The sequence below is a fragment of the Anomaloglossus baeobatrachus genome, chromosome 5 (assembly GCF_048569485.1).
Source record: "Anomaloglossus baeobatrachus isolate aAnoBae1 chromosome 5, aAnoBae1.hap1, whole genome shotgun sequence".
NCBI classification, from domain to species: domain Eukaryota; kingdom Metazoa; phylum Chordata; class Amphibia; order Anura; family Aromobatidae; genus Anomaloglossus; species Anomaloglossus baeobatrachus.
Window position 1 is genome coordinate 378,328,768 of NC_134357.1, and position 13,988 is coordinate 378,342,755.

Sequence of the window (13,988 nt, forward strand, 5' to 3'; positions counted from 1 at the left end):
GTTTCAATGAGTCAGACACCACAATTCATTAAGAGGCATATGAAAAACGGCATGCACCTCTATGCATGTCCCTTCACTGATTGGAGTATAATATCTGGCTTTAGGAATACCACAGCTCATCATGAACTTGGCAAGCTGTAATATTCAGACACTATAAGACAATAGGGGGAGGTGATATAGATATCATCTTTGCTAGTCATTACTGGATGTTTGTGTGTGGGACAGAAATTCCAGCTCTTTCACTGAAACCGTACACAAGATGTAAACCTATCCTAAAAGATAAAAACGTATCCTGTTCGTTTATCAAATACTCAACATAACAAATTGTTTAAAACCTACATAATATTTTAGCAATACAATTAACACAATCATTGCCTTAAAAACTTTACATTTCCAAATAAAAACATTTCTCTTTGTTTCTAAACACCCATCTTACTTTTTATCAACATTAAATTCTCCACATATACACAGCCTTTTAAACCCCATCATAATGCCATCTGCTTATCTTTAATATTGGTGATACATCTCCAAATCCTGAGATTCCTCAGCAAAACCACCACAAATTCTTGGAATTCATAGATCAATTGCTGGACCCATACTTCCCTGCTCCTTTTCTCTGCAGCAGAATTACATGTATGCTCTGTCTAAAACAAACTTTCCTATAGCCATAACTTTTTTTTACCCGAAAACCTATCCTTCCTGGGTCTATTGAAAATTGAGATACCTTTAGATGAATTCTCCCTTTTCATGCATTCCTTTATAACAGCCTTTCACTCACTCTTTGACCAGGCAACAAACATGGTGGAAGCAGCCTTCTCCTTTGTCACGAAAGTACCATGACAAAGAGTGGTCCCTCCTATTTCTGGTGTCAGGAGATCACAGCACAGGGCTTCATACGCCGTGGCTCAGGTTAATACTTCTAGCTGTGCAGATTCTGCTAGGGTTAACTAGATCCTCTGGTCTAAAACTCTGAGTGTAAGCAATAGTCAGCTGGTCTCTATTGATAATCAGCTCTGTTATAATGATCTCTTTCCTAATCCAGGTAAACTGCTAGTGATAGTTTCTGCTATACTACCTCTAGAGGGAACCTGTGAGCTGGAGACCAGAAAAAGCCATTCAGAGAATGTTTGTTGAGTGAAAGCTGTGTTGTTTTCCCTTCCTTTATCTTATTTGGTTTTTCCAACTCTGGTCTGTTCCTCATTATTACCTCTTGCTATTTTGAGTGCTTTATATGATTGTTGTTTATTTTATAGTCTGTCTTATCCCCTCTGTGTCTTTATCCTAGAGCGTTTCCACTACCCTAGACTATATGGGGCTAAGCCCAGGAAAAAATAATTAGGCACGAGATTTGCAACGGGGTGAAAGAACCCATATAGGGACATTAGGGAGTGCAGGGATCAGTCTCAGGTGTGTTTAGGAGGTGACCCTGTTCCCCTTTCCCTAGCGCCAGGGCCAACCATTGTAACGTGTACCCTGTGTGTTGCAGCACTCGTTGGGGGTTCCCGTGTACCTGGTGAAACCCCGGTATTCACTATGTGACACCCTTTAAGGTAACTACATTTTTCACCTTTGAATATATGAAACTCCCATATTTTTGAGACTTTAGTCAAAAAATCAGTTTCAACCAATAATACATAACGAGTAATGTGAAAAAGTCCTTATACTTTATTGTAAAACCAAGTTCAATAATATGTCTTTTATTGTCCATGTAGATCCACAGGTCCCAGATTAGCACAGTCTGTCTGGTTTCAGACCTACCTGGCTCAATCAAAAAAACATACCTGGTTTCCATTCTAACTGAGAAGAGTTATAAGAAAACCCACTCCAAGGAATAATGTGAACATTTACAGACAAGGAGTCCTGAACCTCCATTTGTTGAGGACGTAACCATATAGTTTAAACACTGCATAGAACACAGAGAAAGCTCTAACCTATAGTCTCTGCAGCCCCTCTATACAAATGCTCAATTCTCTCCACCCATGATACGTACCCCACCATTACCCAATAAGAAGTGTTTTTCTCCAATCTCAAAATTATACCTCACCACCTATACCATTCCACCTTACCCCAACCCTGCTTTAATGTATATTCTATCCCTAACCCATCTGTTCAGCATGTCACTAACCATGGATATTTACACTTTTTCCTTTATACACATGACAATCACACTCGTATTTAAAAAACTAGTCGAGGACTTCTTTTTATCCCGTTTCCCTCTAAACTCCCCCTGCAAGCATTGAAGTGAGTTGCAGATTGTATTGCAAGTAACAGAAAAGCAACTTTTAAATTCATTAAAAAAACAAACAAACACATAACCCAAAAGGGTTAGGGGTGAAAAAAAAAAAAAAGTAGGCTCCCGCTGCATTTTCTATTGCTAGCTAAGGGTAACCCAAACAGCTACTGGCTGCTAACTCTACTGCTTGGTGTTACCTTCACTGGCAATGGAAAATCCAGGGAAGCCCTTTTTTTCCATAATGTTCGGGTGTCCGTCTGCAGAAACGTATATGTGCAAAAAATGGCACAAAACAGAGCACACGCTAACGCAGTGCGCTCCATAACAGTGAATGGCCCTGTTGGGCACATGCGTCCGGAACATGCTTTGCAGAGTGGGAGAGGGGCGGTTCGGACGGATGCCCCGACGGGACCTGTGAGCGGAAGGTAAAACGCAATGTGAAAGGAGCCTAACATCCTAGGAGCTCCAGCTTCTGTGTAACGAACTAGAACTGATCAATCTCTTCTCAGCAGAATATTCCAGAGAAATACTGAACTAAATGAACTAAATGAACTAATCTTTTGGACTAATCACCAAAATGAACTAGATTTCCTATCACTAGTTAATAGGATAGAGTAGGGACATAGAAAGCAAGCAGTGGGGTTGGTTACCAGGGAGACGGAGACAGGAGGGAGGAGTAGAAGAAAGTTCAGAAGCAGAGACAAGATGGTGAGTCAGTGGAGCTGCAGTAGCTGAAGCAAACAGGCAGGGCCCAGAGCCAGGGCCTGCCTAGGAAGGGAGGAATCGTCCCGTATACCAAGAGCTCACCCTATGGATGGCCAATGGAGCGTCCTGAGACCAGTGGGATGTCGGGGTACAAAGACCGCCAGCACGACCGTCAACTGGCCAGGAGCTGTCACGCGTCCGAGGGACCGAGTGAGGTACGGCAGCCGCACGAAAAGGATACCAGGGTATAAAGAGTGCATAGGACTCAGCTGCTGGAGGATAGTGCCCAGGGTGAGTGCCAGTAAGAGTGCATAGGACTCAGCTGCTGGAGGATAGTGCCAAGGGTGAGTGCCAGGAAGAGTGCATAGGACTCAGCTGCTGGAGGATAGTGCCCAGGGTGAGTGCCAGAAGACTGCATAGGACTCCAGCTGCTGGAGGATAGTGCCCAGGGTGAGTGCCAGTAAGAGTGCATAGGACTCAGCTGCTGGAGGATAGTGCCAAGGGTGAGTGCCAGGAAGAGTGCATAGGACTCAGCTGCTGGAGGATAGTGCCCAGGGCGAGTGCCAGAAGACTGCATAGGACTCAGCTGCTGGAGGATAGTGCACAGGGTGAGTTACAGGAAGAGTGCATAGGACTCAGATGCTGGAGGATAGTGCCCAGGGCGAGTGCCAGGAAGAGTGCATAGGACTCAGCTGCTGGAGGATAGTGCCCAGGGCGAGTGCCAGGAAGACTGCATAGGACTCAGCTGCTGGAGGATAGTGCCCAGGGTGAGTTCCAGGAAGAGTGCATAGGACTCAGCTGCTGGAGGATAGTGCCCAGGGTGAGTTCCAGGAAGAGTGCATAGGACTCAGCTGCTGGAGGATAATGCCCAGGGCGAGTGCCAGGCAGAGTGCATAGGACTCAGCTGCTGGAGGATAGTGCCCAGGGTGAGTTCCAGGAAGAGTGTATAGGACTCAGCTGCTGGAGGATAGTGCCCTGGGTGAGTTCCAGTAAGAGTGCATAGGACTCAGCTTCTGGAGGATAGTGCCCAGGGTGAGTTCCAGGAAGAGAGAAGTCTTCCCCCGAGGTAGAACAGACACGAGTGGTCCTAAGGGCCTGAAGCATGGAAAGAAGTGAGAGATACAATAAAGAAGTTCCTGTTGGTTTACTAAAGACTGGCGTGTGCTTTCTGTCGCCCTCCCTGTCTATGACAATGACCCCGCAAGCAAAGATGCAGGTAAGGGGGCTTTCACACTTGCGTTGTGCGGCATCCGTTACAATGCATTGTGTGACGCATCTGAATGATGCCTTGCAAATAGTGTGAAAATAAAGGCAACGGATTCTGTGAAATAACGCGTTGCGTTATGTTTTCTAGCCGCGAGAGAGAGCGAGCCCATTATCACCACACACACAGGCACTACCGCACTCATCATCACACACACATCCCGGCACTACTGCCCCCCATTATCACCGCACACACAGGCACTACCGCACTCATCATCATCACACACATCCTGGCACTACTGCACCCATCATCACTGCACACACGCAGTCACTACCGGACCCATCATTACCGCCCACACCCCGGCACTACTGTCCCGCACACACCGGCACTACTGCACCCATCATCACTGCACACGCAGGCACTACCACACCCATCATCACCATACACACCCTGGAACTACTGTACCCATCATCACTGCACACGCAGGCACTACCACACCCATCATCACCGCACACGCAGGCACTACCGCACCCATCATCACTGCACACACACAGGTCTTACCTCAGTGACGTCCCCGTAGACAGAGCGACTCACTTCAGTTGATGCGTGGAGCTGATAGAGAGCGGCAGTGTTTTACGGCCGCTCCTGTCAGCTTCATGTAGCAGAGCTGGATGCGTCACGGGACCTCGTGTGGATTATGCCAGACCTGGAGGGGTATTTGGGGATTTTAATAAAGTGGTGAAAGAGGGTGTTTTTTGTCTTTTATTCCAAATAAAGTATTTTTTCGGGTGTATGTGTTTATTTACTTTCACTTAACAGTTTAATCATGGAATGTCTCATAGACGCCTGCCATGATTAACCTAGGACTTAGTGGCAGCTATGAGCTGCCATTAAGTCCTTATTACCTCGATTGCCACTGCACAAGGGCAATTTCGGGATGAGCCGGGTAGAGTTCCGGGACTGTCGCATCTAATGGATGTGGCAATTCCGGGCGGCTGCTGACTGATATTTTTAGGCTGGGGGGCTCACCATAATGTGGGGCTCCCCATCCTGAGAATACCAGCCTTCAGCCGTGTGGCTTTACCTTCGCTGGTATCGAAATTGGGGGGGGACCGCACGTCGTTTTTTAAAATTATTTATTTATTGTACTGCACGATATAGACCCACACACCGGCGGCTGTGATTGGTTACAGTGAGACAGGTGTCACTCAGCGTGGGGGCGTGTCTGACTGCAACCAATCATAGGCGACGGTGGGCGAGGAAAGCAGTGAATACAAGATGGAATAACGAGCGGCCGGAATTTTCAAAAGCAGGAGAAGCTGCCAGAGGAGTGTGACAGCCGTGCTGCACTGTGCCCGTGATCGGTGAGTATGAGAATGGGGGGCGTAGGGGGGGGGAAGAGACCAGGAGTCATTTTAAATGATTTAGATCGTTCTGCTTGACATGCTGAGCATGCGCAGTAGAACGTGATGGAATCCGTCAGCGGATTCCGCCGCTTAGCGCATAGCTGCGGAATCCGCCACCATAGCCAATCATTAGACACCTTGGCGGATTACATCGGAATCCATCAAAGTGCATTATATTAACGACCCAAAAAAACGCTACATGCAGCATTCCCTCCGCCCGACGCTGTGTCAAAATAACGACGCAGCGTCGTCCAGCGGCTGCAACGGAGAAACTTGCGTTATAGTGCGTCTTCAATACAAGTCTATGGAGAATAGAGCAGTGCGTTAATGGACTGCGCTATTCTTATAGCGGCATATTGCGCTGAACGCAAATGTGAAAGCAGCCTAACAGAGATTGTGACAACCACTGACTCAAGTTCCCAAAGGGTGCACTACATGGACATTTATATTTACTGAAGCCAGGGCAAGCACTGCCGGCCATCACCTGACTCCTCTCTTCATATATCTGCGTTTGTTAAAAGTTAATTACATTTTACATAAAAGATATATTCTGAGGTATAGATATAGTCACAAATGGTTACTAAAAAGAGCGGTTTCACAGACTAGATGCCCCACGTTAGCTGACTGGGTAGAGGAGATGGCAAACCTCCAGAGAATGGAGGAACTCACAGCTGAACTTAATGGGCTCACGGAAAAATTTATCACAGTGTGGGGACCGTGGATTACGTTCATGGAGTCTCCTGAGTTCACGGTGAGTCTGGCAGGTTATTTGGGATGAGAAATGGTGACATACCTTGTCTTCCCCTCTCCCCCCCCCCCTTTTTTCCCCCCACCCCCTCTTTACCCTACTTTCTTCACTCTATTTGATTCCTTCTTTTCTAAGCTTATATCTGTTCTTTTTCTTTTCTCTAGTTTTCTACTTTTTCTTAAATGTTTATTCAATAACTTAAAAGGGGATTGTTTTATGCTGAGAGTGGTCTTGTCAATTATCAGGAAGACATGTTTAGCTGGAACTCTGATTTCTAGTGTATGGTTTGTCATGGAGTGTTAGCATAAGGATAGCTTATAGAGTTCCAATGAAATCTACAATGTGATGTTATTTTTGTCATTCCGAAACTGAGAGATCACTGTTTGTTTTATAATCTTTATAAATGTTCAAGATGTATGCTTGATTTATAAACTTAATAATAATAAAACAGATTTGAAATAAAAAGAGCGGTTTCAGAAGTGCTGAATAACTAGTTAATGACAGATGGGAAGACCTATTTAAGGCTTTATAAGTAGCACCGGCTTTAAGTCCTTCACAGACATTGCAGTAAGGGTACATGCCCACTATCTAAACGAATACCTAATCCTGATTATTATCCTATCCATGCGAGATGCTCATAGATGGATGATTTTCAGTCCCTTATAGAAACCAAACTAAAAGAACTCCAAGAGAAAAAAACTCAATATAAAAATGGTTATAAAAAGAATCTGAGCAAAAAACAACTAATCGCATTGGAGGAATTGAGAAATAATCCAAATATATTGATAAAGGACTCAGGCAAAGGTGGAGTAATCACCATACTTGACATTGATCTGTATGAAACAGAAATTAACTCCTTGTTAAGTGATACAAAGGTATATAAAAAACTGTTAAGAGATCCTACTGAAAATATACGCAAAAATTTAGAGATTTTGTTAAATGAAGGTTTGGCGATTAATGCACTAGATAATAAACAAGTGGAGTATTTCAATCCAGAAAATCCAAAAACACCATTATTTCATGCATTAGCCAAAGTGCATAAAGAGAGTTTTCCTCCCAGGTTCAGACCAATAGCCTCAGGGGTTGATTCTTTATTGGAGAGACTTTGTGAATGGCTTGATATCGATTACAGCCTTTAATGATTACATCCAGGGGTGGGATTCAAATTTTTAACAACAGGTTCTCTGTAAACCCCGCCTATTTGAAAACCACACCCATTCTGTAACCACACCCATTTTGTTAGCCAAACCCATTTTCACGCAGTTTCCTCAACCAAAAAATGCAATTAATTTAAAGTAAAATCTCCTTTACCTCCTATACCGTCACTCTCCTGTCCAGTACCAGTCACTGTCAGTCATATTGTATTAAATGGTTTTTCTACAGTTTTTAAAAATTATTACTAAAGGAGCCTTGCTAAAATTGGAATGGACAACCTTCCCTGTACAGATCCTATCCCATTATGGCCACTTTCCCCTGCAGATCCCATCCCATGTGGCTCCTTTCCCCCTACAGATCTCATCCCATGTGGCCTCTTTCCCCAGCAGATCCCATCCCATTATGGCCTCTTACCCCAGCAGATCCCATCCCATTATGGCCTCTTTCCCCCTGCAGATCCCATCCCATTATGGCCTCGTTCCCCCTGCAGATCCCATTATGCACATCTCCAGGGCCGTATCCAATAGACGCATGAATTTAGTTTGAAAGGTCACAGTTGGATCCGAGGGCAATCTAGAATAAACGTGGATTGAGGAGTTGTCTTTTTGCCTCATCAAGATGCATATCAGTTGGCCAAAGGACCACGTTTCCGCCTTTATCGGCTACTTTGATGACAAACATTTTATTCTCACTCAATTCCTTTAGTGCCTTTTTCTCCCATGATCTCAAATTATGTCCCACTGTTGGCTGTTCTGATAGATTCATAATATCTACCTTGGTCATTTAAAAAAACAGTTGTACTGCTGACACCATGGACAGAGGTGGTGAGGATTTAGATTTATCCCTCAGTGGGCATGGTGACCTACCTGAAGTGGCTTCGGATTCTTTAAGAAGGTCTAGCAGATCATCCAAAACCTGTCAATCCGTCTCATCCAGGCCATCCAATAACTTGGGTTGTTTATAGATGACTCGAAATAAAAGTCTTCTACAAAAAAGGTAGACATCTTTTATTAGTGTAAATTTATCTACCTTATTAGTTGGGGAGAATGTCAAACCCCTCGCCAAAACCGCTCTTTGATCATCTGTAAAGAGGATATTCAGATAGGTTTATAACCTGTAACTCACCCTCATTGTCCATACGTGCCAGAGTAGTTGCGACATCCTCATCAGCATCCAGGGCTACTTGCGTCGGGAGTTTTTCTGCTTGTACGCATCCCTCCAAGTTGGATTTCTGTAACCCTGATCTGCCCTCCTTAGATTTTTTCTTCCCTCGTCGGGTGTGGTGTCTATGTCGCTGCCTTCTGATAAAAAATCACTCTCACTTGTAGCTCCACTACTTTAAAACCCAACAGTCGAATTTTTGGTGGTGATCTTCCTTCTATATCCCTTGTGCTTCCATTTGAATGCAACCTGATTCGTGAAATGCTCCCGATCCCCGTGAAATTTCCTTCTCTTGCACTCAATAATCTCTCGCTCAAATTTGTCCAATTCCGATTTCAACCTTAGTTGAAAGGGGCGTACTGATTATCAAGGTTGAAATTCACTAGTTTGCCTTCTAAATTTTTAATATCAGATTTAGTACTTTCTAGCAAGACCTTATCATGTTCCAAAAGCATATTTACCAGGATCTTAGAACATTGGGTCAGACCCCTTTCCCAAGTAGTCTTAAAATCATCCTGTGCTTCCCAAGCTGGGAAGATTTGTACTCTTAGACCTCTAGGAATGTAACCAGTTTTTAAAGATTCCTCCAAACTCCTAATATTCCACCAAATACGTATACCCATTTTTTGGGCAGCAGTAATATCCTTGGTTAATTGCAAAAAACCATCATCATTTGTAACAACTGGGGGGCCCCAAAAATCTTCACAGATAAACTGTTACAAGAGGCTTCCCGCCCTTCCCAACCCGAAGCCATACTCAACCAAGGCACACCGGTACCAAACAAAAATTATAAACAATTGTACCGCAAAAATCTACCTAAATAGTATTAATAAATCCAAAGGTACATGCGTGCTATCCACAGAAAACCTGGCAAAAACTAGGAATATAGCAAGAGCCGAACAACATAAGTTGGGGATGCACAGCAATAAATAATCTACAATTCAATAGTGTGAGGGTGCATAAGCCCAAAGAAGGCAATGGAAAACAAGGAGAAAGCTTGGGCTAATAAAATGCACTCTACTCACTAATATACAAAAAAAATTTAAACTATGTTTATTTAGACAGACAATTAAAAATATGTTACAAACAAGGTGCCATCCATCATAATTGCAGCAATAACAAAATATAGTTATCATAGGTAGAGTCCATATGGATCAATAAACAGACAGAGGATATCAATACCAACAGGAGGCATAAACAGTCAGAGATAATATCCACATATAACAGCCCTCAATAATCACAATAAAGCTGAAATTGTTTGAGTCACTAGGATCCAATAAATAACAATAATTCATAGCAAAATAGCACCAGAATTAGTCAATATGCAATATACAACCTGTATCAGAATCCATACTGCCAAAACCAAATGGACAAAAAATCCTATCATTATTTAAATGCTGGCATGATGTGCATGTTCATAAGTCCCCACCCAACGCGTGTCGCTTGTAAAAACAAGCTTCATCAGGGAAATAAGGAGAACACTAAAGTGTGACACACAGACACATACTTACAGTTAGGTCCAGAAATATTTGGACAGTGACACAATTTTCGCGAGTTGGGCTCTGCATGCCACCACATTGGATTTGAAATGAAACCTCTACAACAGAATTCAAGTGCAGATTGTAACGTTTAATTTGAAGGTTTGAACAAAAATGTCGGATAGAAATTGTAGGAATTGTACACATTTCTTTACAAACACTCCACATTTTAGGAGGTCAAAAGTAATTGGACAAATAAACCAAACCCAAACAAAATATTTTTATTTTCAATATTTTGTTGCGAATCCTTTGGAGGCAATCACTGCCTTAAGTCTGGAACCCATGGACATCACCAAACGCTGGGTTTCCTCCTTCTTAATGCTTTGCCAGGCCTTTACAGCTGCAGCCTTCAGGTCTTGCTTGTTTGCGCGTCTTTCTGTCTTAAGTCTGGATTTGAGCAAGTGAAATGCAGGATCAATTGGGTTAAGATCTGGTGATTGACTTGGCCATTGCAGAATGTTCCACTTTTTTGCACTCATGAACTCCTGGGTAGCTTTGGCTGTATGCTTGGGGTCATTGTCCATCTGTACTATGAAGCGCCGTCCGATCAACTTTGCGGCATTTGGCTGAATCTGGGCTGAAAGTATATCCCGGTACACTTCAGAATTCATCTGGCTACTCTTGTCTGCTGTTATGTCATCAATAAACACAAGTGACTCAGTGCCATTGAAAGCCATGCATGCCCATGCCATCACGTTGCCTCCACCATGTTTTACAGAGGATGTGGTGTGCCTTGGATCATGTGCCGTTCCCTTTCTTCTCCAAACTTTTTCTTCCCATCATTCTGGTACAGGTTGATCTTTGTCTCATCTGTCCATAGAATACTTTTCCAGAACTGAGCTGGCTTCATGAGGTGTTTTTCAGCAAATTTAACTCTGGCCTGTCTATTTTTGGAATTGATGAATGGTTTGCATCTAGATGTGAACCCTTTGTATTTACTTTCATGGAGTCTTCTCTTTATTGTTGACTTAGAGACAGATACACCTACTTCACTGAGAGTGTTCTGGACTTCAGTTGATGTTGCGAATGGGTTCTTCTTCACCAAAGAAAGTATGCGGCGATCATCCACCACTGTTGTCATCCGTGGACGCCCAGGCCTTTTTGAGTTCCCAAGCTCACCAGTCAATTCCTTTTTTCTCAGAATGTACCCGACTGTTGATTTTGCTACTCCAAGCATGTCTGCTATCTCTCTGATGGATTTTTTCTTTATTTTCAGCCTCAGGATGTTCTGCTTCACCTCAATTGAGAGTTCCTTAGACCGCATGTTGTCTGGTCACAGCAACAGCTTCCAAATGCAAAACCACACACCTGTAATCAACCCCAGACCTTTGAACTACTTCATTGATTACAGGTTAACGAGGGAGACGCCTTCAGAGTTAATTGCAGCCCTTAGAGTCCCTTGTCCAATTACTTTTGGTCCCTTGAAAAAGAGGAGGCTATGCATTACAGAGCTATGATTCCTAAACCCTTTCTCCGATTTGGATGTGAAAACTCTCATATTGCAGCTGGGAGTGTGCACTTTCAGCCCATATTATATATATAATTGTATTTCTGAACATGTTTTTGTAAACAGCTAAAATAACAAAACTTGTGTCACTGTCCAAATATTTCTGGACCTAACTGTATATACATTTAAAACAATGTCTAAATAAGATACTGGTGTGCCGCAGTCCACATAGAGCCTTCAGGCGTCTGGAAGTGGCAATTGCGCAAATGCTAGAACTTTAATCTAAGTGAAGCCAAAGGAACACAATGTGCATGCGTTAGTTTGCATATCAGCGCTTAAAACAGCAGGCGCCATAGATAAGACTCATTTACATCGCTAATGCGCATAATTACAATGGTTTAGCTATAGATAAATCGCACCTGCATTGTAAATACAAGGAACATACACATCACTGATGCGCATCTATTTAACTACTGTGTTGTCTGTCACATAAGTGGAATAAGTGCTAGAGATAGGGCACCCATTCACATCAATGGTGTAGAAGTCTACTACATGAAGCTTTAGTTATTCAAAAATAAATAAGACACAGATGTAAAAATATGAACTGAATAAGGATATTTAACAAGTATCTTAGGACCCCAGAGCAAATATGGATTAAAGTGATTTCATGCATGTCAAAAATTGTATTTTATTTTGTTTCACTATATATTCAGATCCCAGTGGCAGTGGACACCATATACATTCACATAAATCAGATACATAGATGAAAACTATGACCCAAAATAGGGATCTTTAGCACTAATTAACAAAAATTAGCTGCCAAAAACATATTACGTATCAAGGACTTGGTAAATAGATGGAAAATTGCAAAAGAATCCATTAATGATGGATGACAATGCAGTATGTAGTGTAACCATAATTTTGATGTAGGAAAAACATATACATATAGGTGTCTCATGTGGACTTTAATATTGAGGTCCTTCCACAAGTTTTCAATTGGGTTAAGGTCAGGAGACTGACTAGACTACTGCAACACCTTGATTTTTTCCCTCTTGAACCAGGCCTTGGTTTTCTTGCCTGTGTGCTTTGGGTCGTTGTCTTGTTGGAAGATGAAATGACGACCCATCTTAAGATCCTTGATGGAGCGGAGGTTCTTGGCCAAAATCTCCAGGTAGGCCGTGCTATCCATCTTCCCATGGATGCGGACCAGATGGCCAGGCCCCTTGACTGAGAAACAGCCCCACAGCATGATGCTGCCACCACCATGCTTGACTGTAGGGATGGTATACTTGGGGTCGTATGCAGTGGCATCCAGTCTCCAAACGTCACGTGTGTGGTTGGCACCAAAGATCTCGATCTTGGTCTCATCAGACCAGAGAATCTTGAACCAGTCTGTCTCAGAGTCCTCCAAGTGATCATGAGCAAACTGTAGACGAGCCTTGACATGACGCTTTGAAAGTAAAGGTACCTTACGGGCTCGTCTGGAACGGAGACCATTGCGGTGGAGTACGCTACTTATGGTATTGACTGAAACCAATATCCCCACTGCCACGAGATCTTTCCGGAGCTCCTTCCTTGTTGTCCTTGGGTTAGCCTTGACTCTTCGGACAAGCCTGGCCTCGGCAATGGTGGAAACTTTCAAAGGCTGTCCAGGCTGTGGAAGGCTAACAGTAGTTCCATAAGCCTTCCACTTCCGGATGATGCTCCCAACAGTGGAGACAGGTAGGCCCAACTCCTTGGAAAAGGTTTTGTACCCCTTGCCAGCCTTGTGACCCTCCACGATCTTGTCTCTGATGGCTTTGGAATGCTCCTTTGTCTTTCCCATGTTGACCAAGTATGAGTGCTGTTCACAAGTTTGGGGAGGGTCTTAATTAGTCAGAAAAGGCTGGAAAAAGAGATAATTAATCCAAACATGTGAAGCTCATTGTTCTTTGTGCCTGAAATACTTCTTAATACTTTAGGTGAACCAAACAGAATTCTTGTGGTTTGAGGGGTTGAATAATAAATGACCCTCTGAATAAACTTTTCACAATTTTAAAAAAAAAATAAAAGAAATAACATTCTTTTTTGCTGCAGTACATTTCACACTTCCAGGCTGATCTACAGTCCAAATGTCACAATGCCAAGTTAATTCCGAATGTGTAAACCTGCTAAATCTGCATGGGGTTGAATACTACTTGTAGGCACTGTATAGATCCTAATCTATAGAAGTTTCCTAGAGCAGATTGTATGATTTATCATAGTTACAAAAAACATTGAAAAACACATCTCCATGTACATTCACATGACACATATGTCAAAATTTGATCTGAATAAGGATATTTGACAAATATCTTAGGATCCCAGAGCAAATATAGATTTAAATTATTTCATGCATGTCAAAAATTATAT